This window comes from Triturus cristatus, chromosome 8, assembly GCF_964204655.1.
Source record: "Triturus cristatus chromosome 8, aTriCri1.1, whole genome shotgun sequence".
In the NCBI taxonomy this organism is placed as follows: domain Eukaryota; kingdom Metazoa; phylum Chordata; class Amphibia; order Caudata; family Salamandridae; genus Triturus; species Triturus cristatus.
This window is the reverse complement of record NC_140591.1, coordinates 509,518,620-509,541,158: the sequence shown is the minus strand read 5'-3', so window position 1 is coordinate 509,541,158 and position 22,539 is coordinate 509,518,620.

Below are 22,539 nucleotides of genomic sequence, written 5' to 3'. Positions count from 1 at the left end.
ATGGCTCAATCTTGCTTTCTCAAAGAAAGAAGTAAGCAGAAGTCAGGCTTAGCATAAACAGCATCCTTTTTCCATCCAAGCATCTCTACTCTAGACAATAGACCTTGATTGTGCTGTTGGCTATGTACTTCCTCACTCTCTGCAATGATGTTTTAATGGAGCAGGTATTACCAAAATGCCACGATGGCCCATCACAAGGCCAGCTGCGAAAGGAGCAGGGTCATGCATGGGGCTAGCTAGTCCAGCATGTAATAAAATCCTAACTGCAGAAATGTCAACCAAGAAGCCAGAAGACATCCTGGCCTGAGGGAAGAGAGGAATCCCCTTTTCGGAGGGCTATGATGCATTGTGGTGAAAGCCAAAGTTCCCTGGAAGCCACAAAGCCAATCCGCCCACTTTCGACCAAGTCCATCACCATCGACATGGATATGAAGACCATTTACGAGACAGGAATAACAGCCCAAGTGGCAGTGGAGATGAAAAAATACCACATTGCCCTGCTTGGCATCAGCGAGACCAGATGGACATAGTCCCGTGTTAGACCTGGCATATTTTGGCATGATTACCCCTGTCTTTTTGCTTTTGACCTCCTATTTTTCACTGTGTGCTGCATTTAGTTTCTGCTGGTTTTAGGACGCTAGGAACTTTACCACGGCTGATCAGTACTAAAGTGCAAGTGGTCCCTTCTTAAAACCATATTGGTGATTAGTTTGTCCTGACTGGCCTATTTGGTTTACTAGTAAGTCCCTAGTAAAGTGCCCCAGGTGTGCCTAGGGCCTGTAAATCAAATTCTACTGGTGGGCCTGAAGCACGGACACCCACATGAGTAGCCCTGCAAACAAGTCTTGTCACTGCAGTGTCTGTGAGTGTAATTTTAAACTGCCATTTTGACCTGGCAAGTGTACCTACTTGCCAGGCCCAAACCTTCTCTTTTACTACATGTAAGTCACACCTAAGGTAGGCCCAAGGCAGCCCCATGGACATGGTGCAGTGTATTTAAAAGGTAAGACATGGACTGGTGTGTGTTAGAAGTCCTAATTTCGTTTTTCACTACTGTAAGGATTACCTCTCCCATAGGGTAACATGGGGATTGCCTTGAAATATTTTTAAGTGTAATTTTCCATTGGTAGCATAATAGAGATTTGGAGTCTCTGAATTCACAATGTAAAACTACATCTTGTGGTGAAGTCGGCTTTTAAATTGCGTGTTGCTGAATTGTTCTGTTCCTCTGCCTGTCTGTAGAATACACGTCAGGGTTGGCTGACAGTTGCGCTCTTGTGCATTTACTCTAGACACTTACACAAAGGGAGCGGAGGTGTGCCTTGCATTTGATGATGGGCCATCACCAGGCGGATTCACCTTCCTGAGCTAGAGTGGTGGCAGGAGTTGTTACTGACACCTGTATAGGTTTGTATCTTTCCTTACACAAAGCTGTCTCTACTCGCCACACACCCCACCCCAATAGTGTTTCTGAATCCAGGTCCAAAGATTTTCCTTTAAAGTTTGCCTACTTCAAAGACTAAAATGGGTATAAGTATTGTACCTGTGACCCCATATCTTTACACCACTTCTGGACTCAGGACATTCTGACAGGAATAAGAGCTGGATGCTATAGGAGGAACTGCCACTCTGTTTGTTGCTTTTTTGGGCTGGCCTGCTGCATGATGCCTCTGTCCTGGGAGTGAAAGGACTGGGACTTGCTTCCAAGGTTCTCCAAGGGCTTGTGTGGGCTTGCCTCCTTTTAAGAAGTCTCAGAGCCATTAAAGAATTCACCTACCAGTGCCTGGGCTCTTCTGCTGAGAGTCCTAACTTGCCAAGTGGTGCAAAATCCAGTTCCTGGGCACTTGAAAGTGTAACCTGGTGATCTTAAGGAGAAAAGCCATGCATCAACTCGATCGATGCATCACTGCTGCTTGTACGAAAGCGTGAAAAGTGAACTGAGTAACTGTGCAAACTGGGGAGGGGTAACTCTTCTATCAACACCAGGCAAATTGTTCAACAGAGTTATCTTCAACAGAATGATGGAATAAGTCAATGCTCCATTGTGAGACAGCAAGATGGCTTCCGCAAGGATAGATCCTGCACAGACCAGAATGCAACACTGCACATCATCACTGAACAGTAGATGGAATGCAACTCCCTCCTCTATGTCAACTTCATCAGCAATGAGAAGACATTCAACAGTGAGGACTGATAGACCCATTGGAAATGTATCCATCACTATGGAGTACCAGATAAACTCGTAAGAATCATCAGGTTATAGTCAATGAAGGACCACTCACAGAGCCTTCCAGGTGCACTCCTAAGTCTTTGAGGGATGTTTGCTCTCAACTTTTCTCTTCCCACTTGCCATAGACTGGATCATGAAGAAATCCACTGCAAGGTGAAGAAATAGGATCCAGTGGATAACTTGGATGCACCTTGATGACCTGGACTTTGCAGATGACCTCAAACTAATCTCCCATATCCATCTGCAGATGCAAGACAAGACCGACAATGTGGCAGCCACATCGGCACAGCTTGGCTGCAACATCCACAGGGGAACAACCAAGATCCTAAAGGCTAACACAGTTAGCACACCTACCGTCATTCTTGCAGACGATACACTGGAAGAGAGTGAGGCCCTCACCTACCTGGCCAGTGTCAAAAGCAAGCAGTGGCACACAGATGCCGATATCAAATAAAGAATTAGCAAAGCAAGAGCTGCCTTCATTCACAGCAGCAGCTTGCACAAGTAAATGCTGTGGGGTGGTGAGGCAGGGTGGGCAGGGTGGGGGGTAGTGAAATCGGACATACAGCGGCAATTTTAAAACTAACAAAATGAATAAATAACAACACTTACCTTGTGCTCGCTGCATCGCTGAACTCTGCGATGCGGCAAGCACAAGGTAAGTGCTTTTATTTACTTATTTTATTAGTTTTAACATTGCCACCGTATGTCTGATTTCACTACCCCTCACCCTGCTCCGAAACTTGGAGAACAACAGTGACCACCACCAACAAGTTTGAGACCTTCATCAACACCTGTCTGAGGAAGATTCTCCAAATCTGCTGGCCCAACACCATCAGCTACAATGCCCCATGGCAATAGACTTTCCAACTCGCTGCTCATGAAGAAATCATAAAGAAGAGGCTGGGCCACATAAGTAACACCCTCCGCAAGACTGCATCAAACACCACAAGACATGCCCTAACCTGGAACCCTCAAGTGAAAAAAGGAAGTCTCAAGAAACACCTGGTGCTGAGGCATTAAGGCTGACTTCAAGGAGATGGGTTGCACATGGAGTCAGATTGAAAGCTAAGCCAGGGACAGAAATGTCTGGAGAGTCCTGGTTGATGGCCAATACCGCAAGAGGTGTAGTAGTTATAAGTAAGTAAGTAAGGTACTACAACACCCTCAACCTAAAGCCCTTGTTACAAGTTAGGTAGTTATAGTTGAAGTATTCACCAGAGGTGGTATTTAACACTTGTGCTAAATACCTCCTTTTCTGATTTTTTAACTTGTATATAAGATATAACAAATGTAAACAGTATTTAACACATTGATTTCTATATGTTGTCTTTTTTAATTGGCCTTTTCTGTGATAACTATCATACAACTCGTAATTCCAAATTTACCCCAGGATTTGTGATCAGAGCCTTTGTCTTTCAGCAGACGTTATCTGACTAGGTGGAATTTAGAAGTTCAAAGTCTCCCAACACCTCTACCTTCCTTGACTAAACTGATGCAATACATCTGTTTCAGAAAAGTATGTTGTTTATGAGCCAGAGATTGGAACCATAACAACGGAAGGTGGTCTCCTCACTAAACAAAAGGTATAACTATTCTCCCGGCTGTTGCAAAATTGAGGTATTCACTATCATGTAGAGGATAACAAGTCAACAAACCCTGAACTTACACAGACATGTTCTTTGGTTAAATGCATTTTACAAGTATGGCAACATTTATCTATTACCTTAAATTCAAAAGCTAAATATGTATTATTAACACTTTCTATAAAGAAGGTCAAAGTAGGGAGTACTGATGCATTAGTTTGATTTGAATCAGTACTATATGTACAATACACACATAGAGCCCAACTCTTCTTTAGCCGACAAGTGACAATGCAACAGTCTTCTATGTCTGCTGACCTAGTCAGAAAAAGAAGGGAATTAGGATTAGATATTGGTTCAAATACATTTATCACACTGTCACCAGGATCTACAGGGTGAATATTACAGCTAATCACAGTTTCTGTGTACTTTTCCCTTGTCCATAACCCTTTTGAATCCAATTCCCGGCACAGTTAAGAGCATTTTAGCTTCTAACCATAATTGTAGATATGCCAGTCTCATCTGTATTGATAACAAACCCAGTACCTGCCACTAGGCTGGGAAGATCTCAAATGGTAGCCTTTCTTGGTCTGAGGTGGTACAGACACAACTGCATAATTTCTCCACATTGTAGAATCTTATCCCCTTCACTACGCAACAGCAAATCCTCTTCATTTTGTTGTTGCATATTTCTTCTTTACATAGTTTTTTGTCTGGGCAGTGATTGCTAGGATAGTCACCCTGGACCTCTGTCTTCTCTTTTTTATGAGCAGAATATTGCTAACAATGGGAAAAATAAATCCAAGCTTGGAGACTTCGGCACTCTAAACCAGTATTTGCACTAAGGCATTGCAAGTAGGGGTCTTTCCATGAAATATGTAGAGCGTTTTTTATCTGGTGAAATTCCATGTGGATTCAGTCTCCAAGATACAGTGGGAGGCACGGTTCACTGGACTCCTTGTGCAAAGTCACAATACGTGGGAATGAAGAACTTTATGAGAGGTAGCTACTAACTAAACAAAACATCATCCAACAAAAATTTTATTAACTGGAAAAAAGGTACTGCTAAAGAGGTTGGAAGCCTCATTTTTCCGCTTGTCAGGTTTCATGTGGGCTTTAGCCTGTTCTTCTGTTCCTAGATGACCTTATGCTTATTATGGCAATGTATAAGCCATCAGGTCTTTTGAGACGTGCATTCGCAAAAGGTTTAGCAATTTAGTTTTTTCATCTCTCCTTTCTGTCTTTCTTCTATCCCTGTGGATTGCAGCTAGTAAGAGGAGTGAAAGTTGTGCTCTATCTAAGAAATATTCACATCTCCTTTAATAGTTAGGGGCATATCATCAAGGGCTTTATCTCCGCTTTACTGGATTTATAAGCCAGAAAAGCGGAGATAAAACCAACGCCCTATCAGCAAGAGGGTGCTAACATGCGTTTTCGCATGTTAGCACCCTTTTACACTACGCCTACCTTTGTATCTCTAATGAGATGCAAAGTGGGTGTTCCTGACATACACTACATGTCAAGAGAGCAATAACACGTCTTTGCGCTATCAGCAAGGATGCCCTTGCATTTTAGCAGATGTTAGTTTTCGGAGAAAACTGCTGTTTTCTCCAAAAACTAACGTCTGCTAAAATCCTGACTAAGCCACCCCTCACATTGGGGGTGGATTATGCGGATAGTATCGGCAAGATTATCGCCCTTTTGCAGGGAACATCGCTGGGAAACCAGCGATGTTCCCTACTAAACAGCGACAACATCGCTATCTCTGGAATTTTTATCGCCCTGGAGCAGCGCCTTGGTCATCAACGCGCTACCAGGGCGATGAAAAGCAGAGATAGCCAGCCACAAGAAAATTATCGCTAAGCACGGCCAGCGATAATTATCGCTGGCCGTTGCTGATATGACCCTTGGTTCTTTAAGTGAGTTCTCCTGTCACACTTTATAATCAGTATAATGTCAAAGCAAGGAATGAAGTTTCTAAGCAGTACTTTTATGACAGTCTAGGAATCTACCCTATCACATGACTAATCATACATCCTTTATGAAACCATTCAAAGTATTGCAAGTACATATTTATAATTACACCAGTTAGGCATCTGCATAAAATCTATTAGGATATTTACAAATGACAGGGGATGGGCATTGGTTGTGTTTTGTTTGCCTACGCACATTAGCAAATTGACAAATGGCACAAGTACTAAAAGTCTGCTTTTCCACAGAAAGCAATCCAGTCAATTTTGGCACCAATGTTCACCCTCTTGGCTAAAATGTTCCATTCCATTATGCATGAAAGTAAGGTATGTGGGAAGGGCTATAGGTACTACTAGGCAGCTGTCCTGCGAACGTGATAGGCTGTTGGAATGCTATCTTACATCCGTCCCTTCTCCACAGTATTATTGTCGCCTTCTGGCACCAGATCTTGTAATGTAATGATGTCCTTTAAAGAGATGCCTTTGGTGTATTTGCAATGGGGTCAGAGAGAAGGCATTGGCTTGGCTGAAGGAGGTGAAAGGTCGTATGTTGTGCTGGAACATCATCCTGAGCGTTTCTACAAGTAACTTAAAATCATGTGCACTTTGCTGGCTTGACCATTTAGCAAATGCAGTTCCCTCAGGTAATTGTAGAGCATCCAACATGGCTAACGCATAAGGCAAATTCTTTAACTGCCCACATTCAAGGTGAGGAATTCTCACTGTTTCCATACCTGTCCATAATCCCAAGGCACTCTAAAGAAATAAGAAGAATCAGTAAACATATTAAAAGACTTATTCTTGCCAAGAATGTAGGCCCTAGTGATGGCAACCAGCTCAGTTACCTGGGCAGAGAGAACATAGGGCAAATGGGCAAAGAACCATCACTGTTTTGTAAACATGAACCAAATTAAGTTACGTAATGGGGTGCCATTAAAATCAATGCAGAGTAGATACAATGAGAAGGCAATTGAGTGTTATATCTGCCAGTGGACTTCATAAAAGGAACATAGTGTTCTGGACAAGACATCTAGTTATCACGAGGCATAAGCAATAGGTCAAATGTGATGAAGCAGGCATTTGGCATATCGGAAAACAAGCAACCCCAAATCATTTTTGAGCTGCTTAGATATCTTCACTGAGGATCTGCTTGCGTCCTATGGCACTGCGAGCATGGGACCAATGTCTGGGTGCACCCATCACAGTGAGGGAGCCTACTGTATAAAACAACAATGTGATGGAAGGAATATTGAAATTAATCTCTTTGAAGTTTGTATACAACAGGTTTTGGTGTGGTGAGGAAGTTCATTGTACCTAGCCAAAAACTATGCACAGCGCGTTTGGGTAAGAAGGAATGGGAAAGTGCCCCGCACCTAGAGCCCGCTGCCCATTGCCAAGGTATATTCCCAGGTGGTTAGGGAGAGGTGAGAAATACTGGGTACAGTATATTGTAAAAGTAATCACTGAATCAAGCAATGATTAAGTTTTCAGAGAACCCCAGTTGAGAGGATGTTGGTTTTTATTTTCATTCTAAAAATCACTGGGAATGTATTTGTAATGGTTAGCAGTACAGATGTAAGTCGCCTCCGAAATCACTGCTAATGACAATGCACATGATGTTACAGATGATGTCAGATATGCCATCATCAATGACATTACTGGTGGAATCACATATCACCTCACTATTGACATCAGTGGCATCATTGGTCACAGCATATATCACCTAACCTACACCAAGTACCCATGCTCTGTGTAAACAATCTTGCTGCAAATAAAATCTATAAACATTGCTTACCCTGTCATTGAACGCATGCAAAATGAAATGACAGAGAAAACAACTCTGCTAACAGCCATGAAGTCAGTTTGCTACATTGTTTTTCTCAATACATAGAACTAACCCCTTGTATCCTACTTCTAGCTTTCTCCATTGTTAAGAACTAATTCACCTGGCTCACTAGCATAGCATAAACAATAAATGCTGATCTCCCTGAATGTAATATGTTCACACCACCTTAAGTACTACTATCATTTATGCATAATGTTTTGCTGACATATAGTTGATATAATTTACATTGATGGTGTACTTTGCTTCAAGGTTTGCCCACATCCAATGGATGAAATTCTCCCTTTCTTGGATAATCACCCTAGATTTTTTTGCCTTATTGACAAAAACAAATTTTATTGGCTCTAGTCTAGAACTTTCTGTGCTTTACATCTGATAACAAACAGTAAAGGGCCTGTGCTTCAACTTAAAACATGGTCAAAGTGGCATGACCCTAATTGGTATATTTAGCTATGATTCCCTAGTATATGTTACAAAGTGTCCCAACGGCCTGTAAGTTAAATGCCACTAGTGGACTGCAGCACCTATTGTGTCATCTGCTACAGTGGCAGTACAATATAGCTTCAGGTCTAACATTGTATCCTGACTAAAGAAGTTTTTTAACTGCAATTTGACCTGCCAAAATAAACCCTTTGACAGTTTTAACCTTCCTTTATATACTAACATGTAATTCCTAAATAGGCTTTATCTCCAACAAGGCATGGTATTTGAAAACAGGACATGTAGAAAGATAATGCTAAACATTTGTTTACAGTGACTAGCATTTAAAAGGTACTTTCACTGTAGCAAGGCTGACTGTCCCATAGAGCAACATTGGGGTGCAATAATTAAATGCTATCTTCAGCTGGGAAACACACACAAATTTAATTTTTGGACTCTGTAATATTTATTCAAAGACCAATTCACTGGTGGAGTTTAGATTGTTAATAAACATTAAGGGAAATGTACTTTTATAAAGTTACCTTTTCCCAACCTGAAACCTCTGAAGATTAATTAGCATTAGCCTCTGGTTTAGCTGCAGCCTTCTGGGTGCTTAACCCTGAATGAGATAAGAACCACTTCTTACAAAGCAGAAAGGAAAAATGTGAGTAGGTTTTTTGTTCCACCGGCACGATGACCATGTGGGTAGTGCCCATGAATGTAATTACCTTCAAAGGAGCCTTCCCTGTCATAGGCAGATGACAGATGACACCTGTCAAGCCCCTTTGTTCCCCCAGTCAGCCATGCTCCAATCAGTGTGCATTTCAGAATTCATTTAAGGTGCTAATTTCCCAACAACACCTCTGCAGTGGGCACCCAAGCTCTTCACCATCTTCGGCCTGAGTAGGATGTGTGGAGGACTGAACTTGTAGTCTGAGACCTGAGAAGAACCCTGAAGCAGTGGACCTGCTCTCTCTCTCTCTTTTGCACTACCGAGAAAGAAGTGGACTCCAAAGGTCATCTGGCTGACCTCTTGTTCAAGCTTAAGGGACATAAGAATCTTAAAGATGCCTTTCCTGCTAAAGCTAAGCGGACCAATTCCAACTGGACCTGACCTAGACCCTGCTGTTCTCCTCTGCTGGTGTGAGTCCGGACCTGCAAGTGCTGTGCCTAAGGTAATGGAAACCTGGACTATGTCAGAGTGTACTCCTCCTAATGTCCTGAGAAGCCTGGGACTTAGAAACTCTTTGGCTCCAAAGACTTCTTGCGGACCAAGATAAACCTGGAAAGCGATCTGATACTGGGCTGAAGATACAGATTTCCCCCTCTCTGAGCTTATCTGCAATTCCAATTCAGCTGGACCTCAGGAAGAAGGGGTCCATCCTCATGGAGCCCTCTTTGGCAAAAGCTTGCAGCCTTGACCAGCCTGGAGGAATCAGAGCTTCACAGAAGTCACCAAAAATATCTGGCCAGCGAGGGACTTTCCGTGGGCATAAAAGTATGACTGTTGAAACCTATCCCACTTGAACAAGAGGATAATCAGGGGATGGACTAAGAGGTTGACAATGACATTGAGGAGTATATGTTATGTTATAGTTTTGGTAGAGCGCAAACAGCTGCCCCAGCGAAGAGGCGTCCCGGTGCTAAAGAGCCACAGAACCAGCCTGAGAGTGAAAGGAATGGGGGTAGGGGTGGCTTAAAGAGAGGGGAACAGGTGAGTCTTAATGGCCTTTCGGAAGGTGGACAGGCTTTCCATGGAGCGGATGTTTAACGGCAGGGCGTTCCAAAGCTTGGCTCCCAGAACCCTAAAGGAGCGGCCACCAAAGCGGCACAGCCTTGTGCGGGGTATACACAGTAGGTGCTGGTTTGAGGAGCGCAAATCGCGCTGAGGGTCATAAGGAGTGAGAAGGGGTCGTAATAGTTTAGGGCTTCCGAGTTTAAGGATTTTGAAGGTCATGATGAGGGTTTTGAACTGGATTCTGGAGTCGATGGGTAGCCAGTGCAGTTTACGGATAGTGTCTCTGGCCGAACATCTGCGGGGAAGGCCAACCAAGGCTCTTGCCACAGAGTTCTGTACGCGTTGCAGTCGTGCTATCTCTCCTTTGTTGGCGCCAAGGAGAAGAACATTGGCGTAGTCCAAGCGGGATAGAATAGTGGCTTGGATAATAAGTTGGCGGGTCTTAGCGTCAAAAAAGCCAAGTATGGGGCTGAGACTTCTCAGCAAGCCAACACAAGTGGCAGCCACTCTTTTGGTGTGGGTCTGGTAAGTGAGAGAGGAGTCCATCCAGACTCCTAAATTTTTGACCAAAGATTTGGGAGGTGGAATGGCGCCTAGTGATGAGGGCCACCAGTGCTCGTTCCAATGGCTGATGTTTTTACCAAGGAGCAGCACCTCCGTCTTGCCCGCATTAAGCTGCAGGTAATTGTCCGTCATCCATTGGGCTATTGCAGCAAGGCCGTCCCTGAATTTTAAGGCCGGGGTGGAAGGGCCTTCCGTGAGAGTGATGGCCAGCTGTGTGTCGTCAGCATACGACACCAGCGTAAGGTCCCACTCTTTAGCCACTCCTGCAAGTGGCTGCACGTAAAGATTAAAAAGGGATGGACTTAGTGCAGAGCCCTGCGGAACTCCCTGTCCAATGGGATGGGGCTTAGATAAAAATGGGGGGGCTGACACTCGGAAGGATCTGTCCTTCAAGAAGGAACAGAACCATTGCAGGGCAAGACCGGAGACCCCTATTGACTCTAGGCGATTGAGGAGGATATTGTGGGATACCGTGTCAAAGGCTGCGCTGAGGTCAAGAAGAATCAGCGCAGCACTCTGACCGGCATCGAGAATCGACCGGAGATATTCAGTGGTAGCCAGTAGGGCGGACTCCGTTCTGTGGCCCGGTCTGAACCCGTTTTGGGATGGGTCTAGGATGTTGTTTTGGTCCATATGTTGGGACAGGACGTTGTTTGCATGGGCCTCTGCAAGTTTGGACAACCATGGGAGCAATGAAGTGGGTCGGAAATTTTCCGGTTTGGATGGATCTAGAGTGGGTTTCTTGATAATAGGGGCAACCCATGCTTGTTTCCAGCCTGTCGAAACACTGGCTGATGAAAAAGAGAGATTTATTGTAGAGGCCAGAGAAGGCAGGAAAAAGTCGAGTGATTCCATAAATTGGGTAGGCCTCATGGGGTCTGCAGGGGAATCTGATTTAACCTTCCTGCATAGTTTGGTGAGGTCATCATAAGCAATTTCTTGAATGTGTGACATGATGGTGCCATTGATTATGGGATTGGTAGGGTTGGTTGGATTGGAGGAATGCTGAGGGAAGGTTCTGTAAATTCTTTGGACTTTCTCTACGAAGAACGTAGCGAGGTCTTCACATTGTAGTGCAGAAGAGATGCAGGAAGAGGGAGATCTACTGCACTGCAGTTCTTGTACCAGTTTGAAGACAGTTTTGGCAGGGTTAGAGCTCGAGTTCATTGCTTCTGCATAGAAGGCGGCGCGAGCGGCGCAGATGGCTTTGTGGTAAAGCTTTTGTTTAGATAGATAGTTGATTTTGTCCCCAATCTTATATTCCCTTCTCCACAGACTTTTTGCAGTCTTTACGCATGGATTTAAGGGTGTCGTTGTACCATGGGTTTGAGGGCGAGCTGCGCCCTTTAGTCCATTTGGCTGGGATGAGAGCATCTAGTCCTCTGGTGATCCAATTATGGAAAGCGTCATAGGTCATATTGATGTCATGGTTAGCTTCATGGTGGAATTCTCCGAGGGTGACATGGAGGTCATTAGTGGAGAGTTTGTGCCATGGTCTCTTTAGACGGCGGGTTGGTTCGGTTTTGTAAGATGCTTCATTGACTAGCATGGACATTTTAATAAGATAGTGATCTGTCCATCCCATCAGTTTGGGCACCTCTGTCTTAACCTCCAGGATGTTGGTAAAAACCTGATCTAGGATATGCCCGGCTGAGTGCGTGGGGGCTTGGATTAGAGAATTAAGCTGTAGGGCAGCAAAGTCGGCCAGGAGGTTTCTGATAGTAGGGTCATTAAACAGATCGAAGTGGAGATTGAGGTCGCCCAAAATTGTGAAGTTGGCAGATTTAGTCACTAAAGAGCTAGCTACCTCAAGGAGAGCTTCGATAAATTTAGAAGCAGGGCCAGGTGGGCGATAGATGTAAAGGCCTGACAGGGCAAAGTGAGAGCAGGTTGTTATTTTAAAACGGGCACTTTCGCAACCCGGAATAACTTCCTTGGTGAAAGAACAAGAAAATAGTTTTTTATAAATGACTGCCATGCCTCCACCTCTCGCGTTTCTGTTTAGAGTCATCATAAGATAGTTGTCAGGTAACGTGAGGTTAGGTATGGAGGACATGTCGTCGCGTAGGCAGGTTTCACATAGGAAGAGAATGTCAGGGTTCTCTTCCAGTATGAGGGTGTTGACCTCAAGGTGATGATTAGTGAGAGACCTGACGTTAAGTTGAAAAATAGTGAGGGGCGTAAGCTTAGGCGAGCCTCGTTTCTGTTGAGAAAGGCGAGGGCTGGGTGTAGTGATGTGGCAAGACTTACATTGGAGGCATGTGTGACCAAGAATGCCTGATGTGTCCATACAGCTCCGACCAGGGTTCAGGGCAATGAGGCGTTCTCTGTCATAGTGACGGGAATCCCGCGAAGTTCGATCAGGGGGACTGGCGAGAGGCGATGTCTTGGCGATGACGGGCGTAGACGGGCTTGCCTTTGGCGCGCCTTCGGCACGCAAACGGCGCGCCCGCTGCGCCCGTCCGCTGCGCGTACGGTGAATGCACATATTATCAAGGGGAGGAAGAGGACGGGGGGTGTGGCCTCAAAGTGGGCGTGGCCTCGCGGCTCGGCGGCAATGGCGGCGCGAATAATTTGTTGTGCTTAAGTCCGCAGCAGCGCTAAATCCGCTGCGCGGTGAAGGCTGTAGCGTCCTGACAGGTGCCAGGAGGTGAGGTGAGGGTTTTAAAATGTACAACAAATTCAGTGACACAAAAAGTTTTAAAAAGCAAGTTGGGCTCCCGGCTTCCGCCTCAGGAGGGTACGTGGATCTGGATGGGGACGCTCGTAATCAGCGTCTTTATACAGATTGGGCGGGGGGCGTGGCCTCAAAGTGGGTGTGGCCTCGCGGCTCGGCGGCAATGGCGGCGCGAATAATTTGTTGTGCTTAAGTCCGCAGCAGCGCTAAATCCGCTGCGCGGTGAAGGCTGTAGCGTCCTGACAGGTGCCAGGAGGTGAGGTGAGGGTTTTAAAATGTACAACAAATTCAGTGACACACAAAGTTTTAAAAAGCAAGTTGGGCTCCCGGCTTCCGCCTCAGGAGGGTACGTGGATATGTCACTAAAAGCAGAATCAACCACATTGTCTAGGGCAGGAAAAAGTGTGTCCTCTCATGGTTTGTCCACATCAGAAATGGAGGGCAGACAATAGACAGAGATGGACTTAAAGTTACAACTGGCTACCCTAGCCTTAGAAGAGAAAAAGCTGCCTGCTGAGAGGAGGAAATTAGCCCTGGAGGAGAAAAACATTTAGTGGCCTCTGAGAGGAGCCATACGAAAAGCAATAAATGAATCAATGTTTAAACAGCAAAGAGAGAAAAATGCAAAAAAGAAAAGTATAGAGAGACCCATATACAATGGTACTTTCTAAAAAAATACAGCAAATGTATTCCTTTTTATAAATATTAAAACAGTTGAGACAATGGCGCTCAATACAATGTGCTGGTAAAAAGACAATGTGTATTGCAAACCAGACAAATGGCAGACAAAAAATACACGTCACATAGAGGGAACGTAATGCACAATGTAAGCAGGAAGAACTTCCAGGCTTATGGAGGGGCCGAGAGGAACTAAAGAGGGGAGTGCACCCTCCCGTGTTTTAACACTGCTTTACCAAAAAAGTACTCCCCAATAACCGAATCACTAATAAGTGGTTGGATCTATTTGAACAATCCCTAAACTCTGATTGCGTGGAGATCCCTACGTGAAGCCGCTACAGGAACACCACTACTGAGTGGGAAAGGAGGCAAATCCTTTTGTTTTATATTCCCTAACACACCTTAGTGGTGTCATGCTTCATCATCGGGACAACTTGACGGCTAGAAGTCAGGGTGGGCTCAACCATCTTTCAGGGAGCTCTTAGGAAGATGTTTTTGGCCAGGGGGATAAAGATTAAAAGCCCACCAACAGATCCCAGTTTCCCTTTATTCTTGGATCTGCCGGGGGTAATAATAAAATATAAGGATAGGGTCATTAGGGATATTATGGTCCTAAGACCCTATAGCCAACTTGTTTCAATCCGTGTAAGCCCCATAAAGGGTGCTGGACTTTCTTCAGGGCGAGACTGTGTGCCCCCTGGTATGAGTAGTAAAGAGAATTTCCCTATTCTACTTTTTATAAGGGCAGATAGCTGCTCCTTATTTTTTAAGGACAATTTTGTCTCATGTATTCACTCCATCTGGGAAGAGAAAAAGAAAAGAAAAGATACCACACATCGTTGTATATAGAGTTTTAGATTGTTCATATCTTCATGCGTTCATGTTCATTAACCTGTGGTGAAAGGTTTCCCACTGAAAACGCAGAGGTTGCTAGTGAAATCATAGAGGGAACAACATAGAACAAAATATTGTGTCCTTCATTAATTTGATGGCCACAATGGGTCGACGGCGTTTTGACCTTTGTAGAGTTACACGGTCATCATCAGGACTGGAATTCAATTGAGGGTCCAAGGATTCTGTATAGTATGAAATACATATGGGTCACAACAACTCCTATAAAGAAGAAAAGGTATCTTACAAAAGTCAGAACTGAGGAAAAATGACAAGAGAAAGAGGGCAGAAGGAACCAGTGGGCAAAAAGAAGCAGTTCAGCCACAAATATTATATATCACACCCAAGAAAAAGTTGGAAGAAAAATACCATCACCTAGGAGAAAAAACGAATTATCGAAACATCATCTATTCAAAATAACACTCCAATAAATAAACAAGGAATTAAGAATATATTCAATCTTTCAGTTAGCAACACCAAGACAAACTCAGTGTAGCAACTACTTACTTAAAATGTAAGATGGGCAAGCATGAAAGTTAGCCGTCCAAGGATATTGAAAAGTTTCAAGAAGGCTGCATCTGTCCATATAATTCACAGATCATGCCAGGTAAGAAGTGATAAAATTACTAAGATAGTGCAATGCCACAATGGGCAGTAACAACAAAAAAACACGTATGAATTAATGTGATCCTGATACCAAGAAGTCTATCAGAGGGCAAATCGATCTATTCATAGCAGAAAATAATTAATCTACTGATGGACATATCAATGTAGTCATACCAAAAACTACACGATATATGAGCCTTAATTCACACCCGTCTCCTATGAGAAACGGCAAAATGGATGCGCCGATAGTATACATTGACGCTCGCCATCTCGGCAGGGTCATATACTGAATATACAGTATATGATCCTGCCGAGATGTTTATAATTTTTTTGTGAATATTGTAATTTGTTGTTTCTTGGACCAAACACTGATTGCCCCTGGTTCAGGTGTTTTGGGCTGGCCCTGTGGCTGCTAATGACTCTGAGAGGAGCCAGCAAAAGTTTGACTTCAGGTCCAAATGGGCGTCTGAGTCCATTGATGATAGTGGAAGACACAGAGAAGTGCCTATGAGAGGTAGAGGAGTCCACGTCCCCAAAGAACTAGTGTAAACCTATTTGGTAGAGCACGACATAAATAGGTGGTTTGCAGCTGATGAGGTCACTCTGTGTATGCAGGGAATCCTAGAGTAGTAGAATTAGCAGGTCTCTGGAAACACAAGCCCACTGCTGAGAGGGATACCTTATTGGCCCTAGAAGTGGGTAACCAGATGTAGTATGCCACATGAAGGAAGACATTATCTGCAGTTGTATTTTTCCCCTACAAAGTATCACCTGAGGCTCAGGGATAGCCAGAAGCAGTAACACCAGTCATAGGTAGATTGTGTGGATTCATCAGGCAAGGCACTGGATGGTTGGGTGAAGAGCAGCAAGAAAAGTGATGATGATAGGCTGTACAATATAATTATGAGAAAGCAAATTTTAAGTGTGCAGACACCTGAATAATACCAGACTCGCTGCACTCAGGGAGCTTGTGAGGGAAGCTGACTTCTGGATCAACACCACATTGTCCAAAAAGGTATCATCGTGACCCCAAGAAGGGTGGGTCAGGTCCTCCAACATAGAGGGAGTGTGAGGCCAAGATAATGCAGAACATTTCCCCAACGGTCTCCTAAACAGTTTGTGGGGAAAGGATCTCCAGGCTTCTTCAGAGTACTAGAGAGGAAGTTTTGATGGGTGGAAGCCAAGATTGCCCTTCCAACCGCTATAATGTTATGACTGTCTGCAGTCAGGGCACAGGAAGGGGACTCTGTATGCTCCGGAAAGCCACCCACAGGTTGGGCTTCCACAGGGGTGTCAGTATAGCCCTGGCAGAGAATAGCATCTGTTACCACGCATGCCAACACTACGTGAGGCTCAACAACGCACTCAATACCACGACTTTGTTGTTACTACGAGTTCCATTACAACGCAAGTCATTAGAACGACTTGCTTTAGGGAAGCGCTGAACATTGGAGTAGTTTAAATTACTATCCCAACTCCAGTTGGTATATCAGTAGGGAAGGTGGTGGACTTAAAATCCAACACCAATCCAACACTGCATTCCCTAAAGCAAGTCGATGTAATGAATTGCGCTGTAATGGAACTCGTGGTAATGTCGCAGCTGTGGTACTGACTGTGTTGTAAAGGCATAACAATGTAATGCCTGCTTTGTAATAGATGTTTCCCCTGGTAGATGGTCATCACTAGGAGGAGAGGGTAAAGCATGCCTTAGTATTCCTTAGTTGGGAGGTGGACATATAAAGTAGGCTGGTGATCCCTGGAGGTAATAACCATCACTTCCAGGAAGTGAAAGTGAATGGGGTCCCTGTCACTGCTATGAAAGATACATGTGCCACCAAATCCATGGTGGTAGCAAGGCTGTTTCCCCCATAACAGTATCTACTAGGACAGGTACAGCTGGCCCTGGGGCAGGACTTATTTCACACTATTATCTCTAGAATGGAAGGGAGTACTTGCCCAGAAGAAGGCCATTGTCAGTATCTAGATGGCCATTGACTGCATCCTTAGCAATGAGCTCCCATTGCTGAGAAAAGAACTGGGATAGGCGGCAGCCCAGGGTTTCCCCAAACACACAGATTTCTAGGGAAACTATCCCTAAACAGAAGATACAGAGACCCCGGCAAATGATAAAGGGTAGGAGGTTGATAACATTCACAGTGGGAGTGCCAGTGGGTCAGGGGTTCCCTGCTTTGAGAGAATACTCCTAGACTGACCCTTGTGAGGACATGTATGAGCTGGAGGTGCTGCCTCGGCCATTACAAAGGCATAGGACAGAAGATCTGGTTCAGGCAGACCTCTACCTGACACAGACAGAGTGTGTTGCAATTGAAGAGGAATGTATATTCCCAAACCCTCTCCGTAAGACCTGGACTTCCAGGCACATGCTTAGTCTCAGTCAATCTCAGTCCCCAGACAGGACCGGCAGCCCAAGCCTAGAGATGGAATCAGTCTCAGGGTGACACCATTGAGGTGGAAGTAAAAAGAGTGGAAGAAGGGAGTCTGTCACCTGAGGGGTCACCCTAACAAGGATTATGAATATTGGTTAATGTGGATCATTAACCCCTTCATTAATATCCACATTTCTTACACCTAACCTTCATGTTAGCTTAGCCAACACTCTTTGATCACACTAATTCAAAGATTCTGAACATGAAATAGGCATATACTCAAGAGACAGTTTGTACTCCATATTTACTATGTTGGCTCCTGGTAAGACTTGGTGTTGATTTTTTTTACTGCAAGTGAAACTAGACAACAATGTCCATAGCTTACCATATTAAGCAAATAAGACAGATTTAGATGACTAGGACACATATTCTCTCCTTAACCCAAATATCTGTGGGAAAGGTACTGAAATGTGGTCTATTTATGCTGTGTAATACATGAGATCATCTACCTACATTTTATGCATTTAGTACATTTGTATTTTGGTATACACTGCAGATATACTGAAATCATGGTTGTAGTTTTTATGTAAAAAGTAATTTATGTTAATTTTGGAAATTCTCTAAATATTGGTCTTCATGTTGCCAAAAAACGATTTATTTTATTAAAAGCTCAATGAGTACTTGATCCTCAATAAATCACAAAAGTCCAGGTTACCAAAGAAAAAATCCCATCACATTTTTTGCAGGATTCCTAGCCTTCTGGATGGTGCCTGTAGAATAGCATAACAATCAGAATGGGAACTTTTCCATTGCTGTTATATGTGATAGCTCTTCCAAAAATACAGCTCATTGCAAGAAGTACTCTTTTGCCATCATCAAGATCAGGTACTACTTTTCCCTTTGGAGAAGAGAAGTAAATGGTTGAGTCATCAAGTCAATAACTGTTTTGGCCACAAGAAGAGCAAAAGGTGACAACTCAGCCAAATGTGGAACTAAAGGAGTTATCAAACCCTTATGCATGCTACTCAACACCCGATCTCCCACCAATCGTGCTACTGGGATTTGAGAACTGCTACATGACCGTGCCTCGAAGCTGCTGTTCCTCCCAGAGGCACAGCTGAACACTGCTTCGACCCCCAACATCACCACAGCCATCCCTCAAGACTAAAGGATAGCCAGACAGGAGAGGCAGCACAAGTCCGGAGGTGGAATCACCATCATCTTCAAAGATGCCATCAGCTACACCACCTTAATGGACACAACCCTCAACAACATGGAACACCTATGCTTCAAGCGCCACATCACAGCCAACTTCACCCTGAGTGGTATCCTCTTCTACAGACCACCAGTACGATGCACCAACTTTGCCAACTGCTTTGTGGACTTTATCGCACCCCTCATCCTTGATGTCAGTGCTTTGAATTTCCTCTAACACAACCACATTACTCAATGACAGTGGAAAACTTGGACTCATTCAAAATGAGAAAGGACTCTCTCTGCTGAACACCTCTTGTACCAATTTTCACTTACTTCAAGAACATTTTGGTCAACAAGCCCTCGCCAATCAGCTGGCAGACCATGTCCATGCCAATTTCACCATTCCTATTTCACACCAACATAGACCCACCACAGTCAGACGAGCCCTTCCGAGACTGGAACAACATCCCTGAGGAAAACTTGACAATCACACTCATGGAACACCAGCAAAACACATCAGCACCCTGTCCAAATCCTTCAATAACTTAACAAGTGGATTGCTGCTTGGGCAGTCACACTGACCCCCCTCAAACACAACAAAGCCTGAGGATCTAGACCGCAAGCCAGACCACCAAATGCACCGCATTCACAGATTGCATTGACACCAGTATTAATAGCATGTAAAGAGTTTTTTGCCATTATGGAGGATTTCACCTGACCAACAGCTGCCTCCAATGGCATTGCTCCTCGCCGGACCTCTGAAATAGGCTCTTACAGTTCTTATGCAGCAAGATAACACTTATTAATGGGAACTTCAATACTCAAGCTGACCCGACAGACCTAGCTGCACAACTCCCCATTTCAACCAACGAAACCACCTTGACCACTTGGCCGGCCATCACCAACTGAAGAAACTGTCACCACCATGAAGTACTTCGGGACCCCTCCGGACTTGTACACCCACTAAACCTTCATCAGAGGACTCCAACCTATCAGCACATTGCTCATGCATCCTGAACACCTCCTTACCATAAGCCACCTTTCTGGACAAATGAAAACATGCCACTGTTCTCCCTCTGCTCTTAAACCCTTCTGCTGACCTAATGACAGTTGCCAGCTGCAGACCAATTTCCCTTCTCCTGTACCTGGTCAATGTCCTAGAGAAACTCAGTAAAAAATGCCTAATTAACAATCTCAATGGCCACCAGCTCCTCGGTGTCACTCAGTCCAGCTTCACACTCAACCACAGCATGAAAACTGTCTTCATTACCACCACATATAACATCGTCTTGATTCTGGACAGAGGAGACACAGCTACGCTAATACTCCTGGACCTCTCAGCAGCTTTTAACAAGGTATCCCTCTCCATCCTGGTCTGATGCCTGCACGAGATTGGATTCCAGTGATTCACTCTCTGCTGGATTTCCTCATTCCTAACTGGAAAGACACAGTCAGTCAGCCTGGGCCCTAGTCTTTGGAAGAGCACAAATTCATCTGTGGAATACCACAAGGATCCTCACTTAGCCTGACCCTATTCAATGCATACTTGATACCTCTTGCAAGCATCATTTTCAGCCACAACATTGACATCCTTTCCTATGCCGACAACACTCAAGTCATTCTGTTTCTCTCAAACTAAACCTCCAAACCTTGGAACAAATTCTCCACTTGTATGACAGAAATCACTGACATGATGAAGACCAACTGTCTCAAACATAACATCGGCACGACAGACAATTTTATCTTCAGAAAAAACCTGTTGCCGTGGGGCTCGACCCTGTGGCTAACAATACTATGACCCACACCTATCCCCATCCTCCTCACCAAGAACCTCTAGATTGTCATCAACAGGAAATTCAACATGACTTCCCAAGTCAACACGGTTACAGTCTCCTGCTTGTACACCCTGCAGACGCTGAAGAAAATCTTCAAATGGCTTCCAACTAGAACCCACAAAAATGTCGTACAAGCCCTTGTCATCAGCAAGCTGGATTATGGGAACACCCTCTATGCTGGGATCAGCAAATGACTCAGCAGACAAATGCAAACCATCCAGAAAATGGCAGAAATAATCACACTCAACATCACATGTCCAAGACACACATTACACCACATCCCAAGGAGCTTGAATGACTCCCAATGCACCAAACAAGCACAGTTCAAACTCCTTACACACACCCTCAAAGCACTACATGACAGGGCCCAACCTATAATAGCTGTATTTCTATCCGCATACAAGCCACACACATCGTAGTAGCAGAAATCCTACTGGCACAAGCCCCACTCATATGCAGAACCAGTCAGTGTGCAGGCCTTCTCATACATTCCTTGTATAACATTACCTTCCAGTATATATCAGAGCGTCCTTTCAATTTCTGAGTTCCACAAGAAGCTGAAGAACTGACTTTTCAAACAGACCCTCCAACTGTCCTGGGGACACAAAACCAGCACTTTCTCAGCACCAAGATACCCTTCCAGGTGATAGTGTGCTTTACAAATAACATAGCCATAATTGAGAAGGGGGAGCATGGCAGTGCTTCTCATAGTCTTTCTGGATCTATTGTTTGGAAGCATTTGCTCTCCTGAAAAGAGCAAAAATATAGTGCCTGACAAGTGAATTGCTTTTTATGTGCAGAGGCCTTAAGCCTGAATGTTATTCTTTTGAAACATCAAATATCAGCATGCACTTCACTGCAAATATTTTCCTCAATATTGTCAATAAATAAAGCAACATGCCCACATAGGCATTCAGTATCACCAGCTATTCGTTGAGAGTAAGTGGAGCATATTGTGACAATAAATGTACTTCAAACGACAAATTCTGAAAAGTATAAATGCTGTTAAGATATGGTATTTGAATTAGAGAACAAAATAATATTTTTTGTTATAAAGTATTTGGAGGCCACATTAAACCTTGTATTCACCGATTTTACCCCCTAAAGATTTTGGGCACATGCATCAAGCAATTTTGCCATCGCAAACAGTGCGATTCGCAAAACCCGACCGTTTGCTATCGCAAAATGGCCGTTTCAAATGTAGGAAACATTTTGAATTATCAATTTAGAGAATCACAATCTTTTGAGATTCCCTAAGTTGCGAATGCAAATAGGGAATCGCAATTTGCGATTCCCTAATGCACATGCAAGAAGCCTTTCCTAAAAGAAAACTGTGCATTTAGGAAACGCTATTTAAAATCAATTTGAAGTTGATGTTAACCATGTGCATCCTTTGGACAACCCACAAAACGGCATTTTTCAAAGTGCCATGTGGTGCACACACGCCCCTGGGCATGTGTGTGCCTTACATGTGCACCTTGTTTTTTTAGTGGTGCTTTAGGGGGGCCTTAGGCCCCCTGGCACCCTTGCCTTTGAATGATCTAATTTGCGACTACCAATTAGGTGATTGCAATTTAGGCAATGCAAGACCATTCTCAGCTACGGGTGTTAAGGCCCTTATGAATGAATGGAGTAACAAAGGCAAAAAGCGATTTCCTAATTGTGTTTGCGATTCTTAAGGAATCTCAATTAGGGAATCGCTATTTGCTCTCTGGTTTGTTGCATTTCATTTTGCGATTACCAAATAGCGATTTCTAAAAAAAACGCTATTTGGTAATCGCAAATTGAAACTTTGATGCATGCGCCCCTTAGTGCTTAGTTTGTTCATTAATGAAAGCGTTTTCACACATACTAATCTGCAGAAAAAGCAAAAAATCATAACTTGAAATAAAGTAAGAATGTTTCTCTCGGAGAAGACTG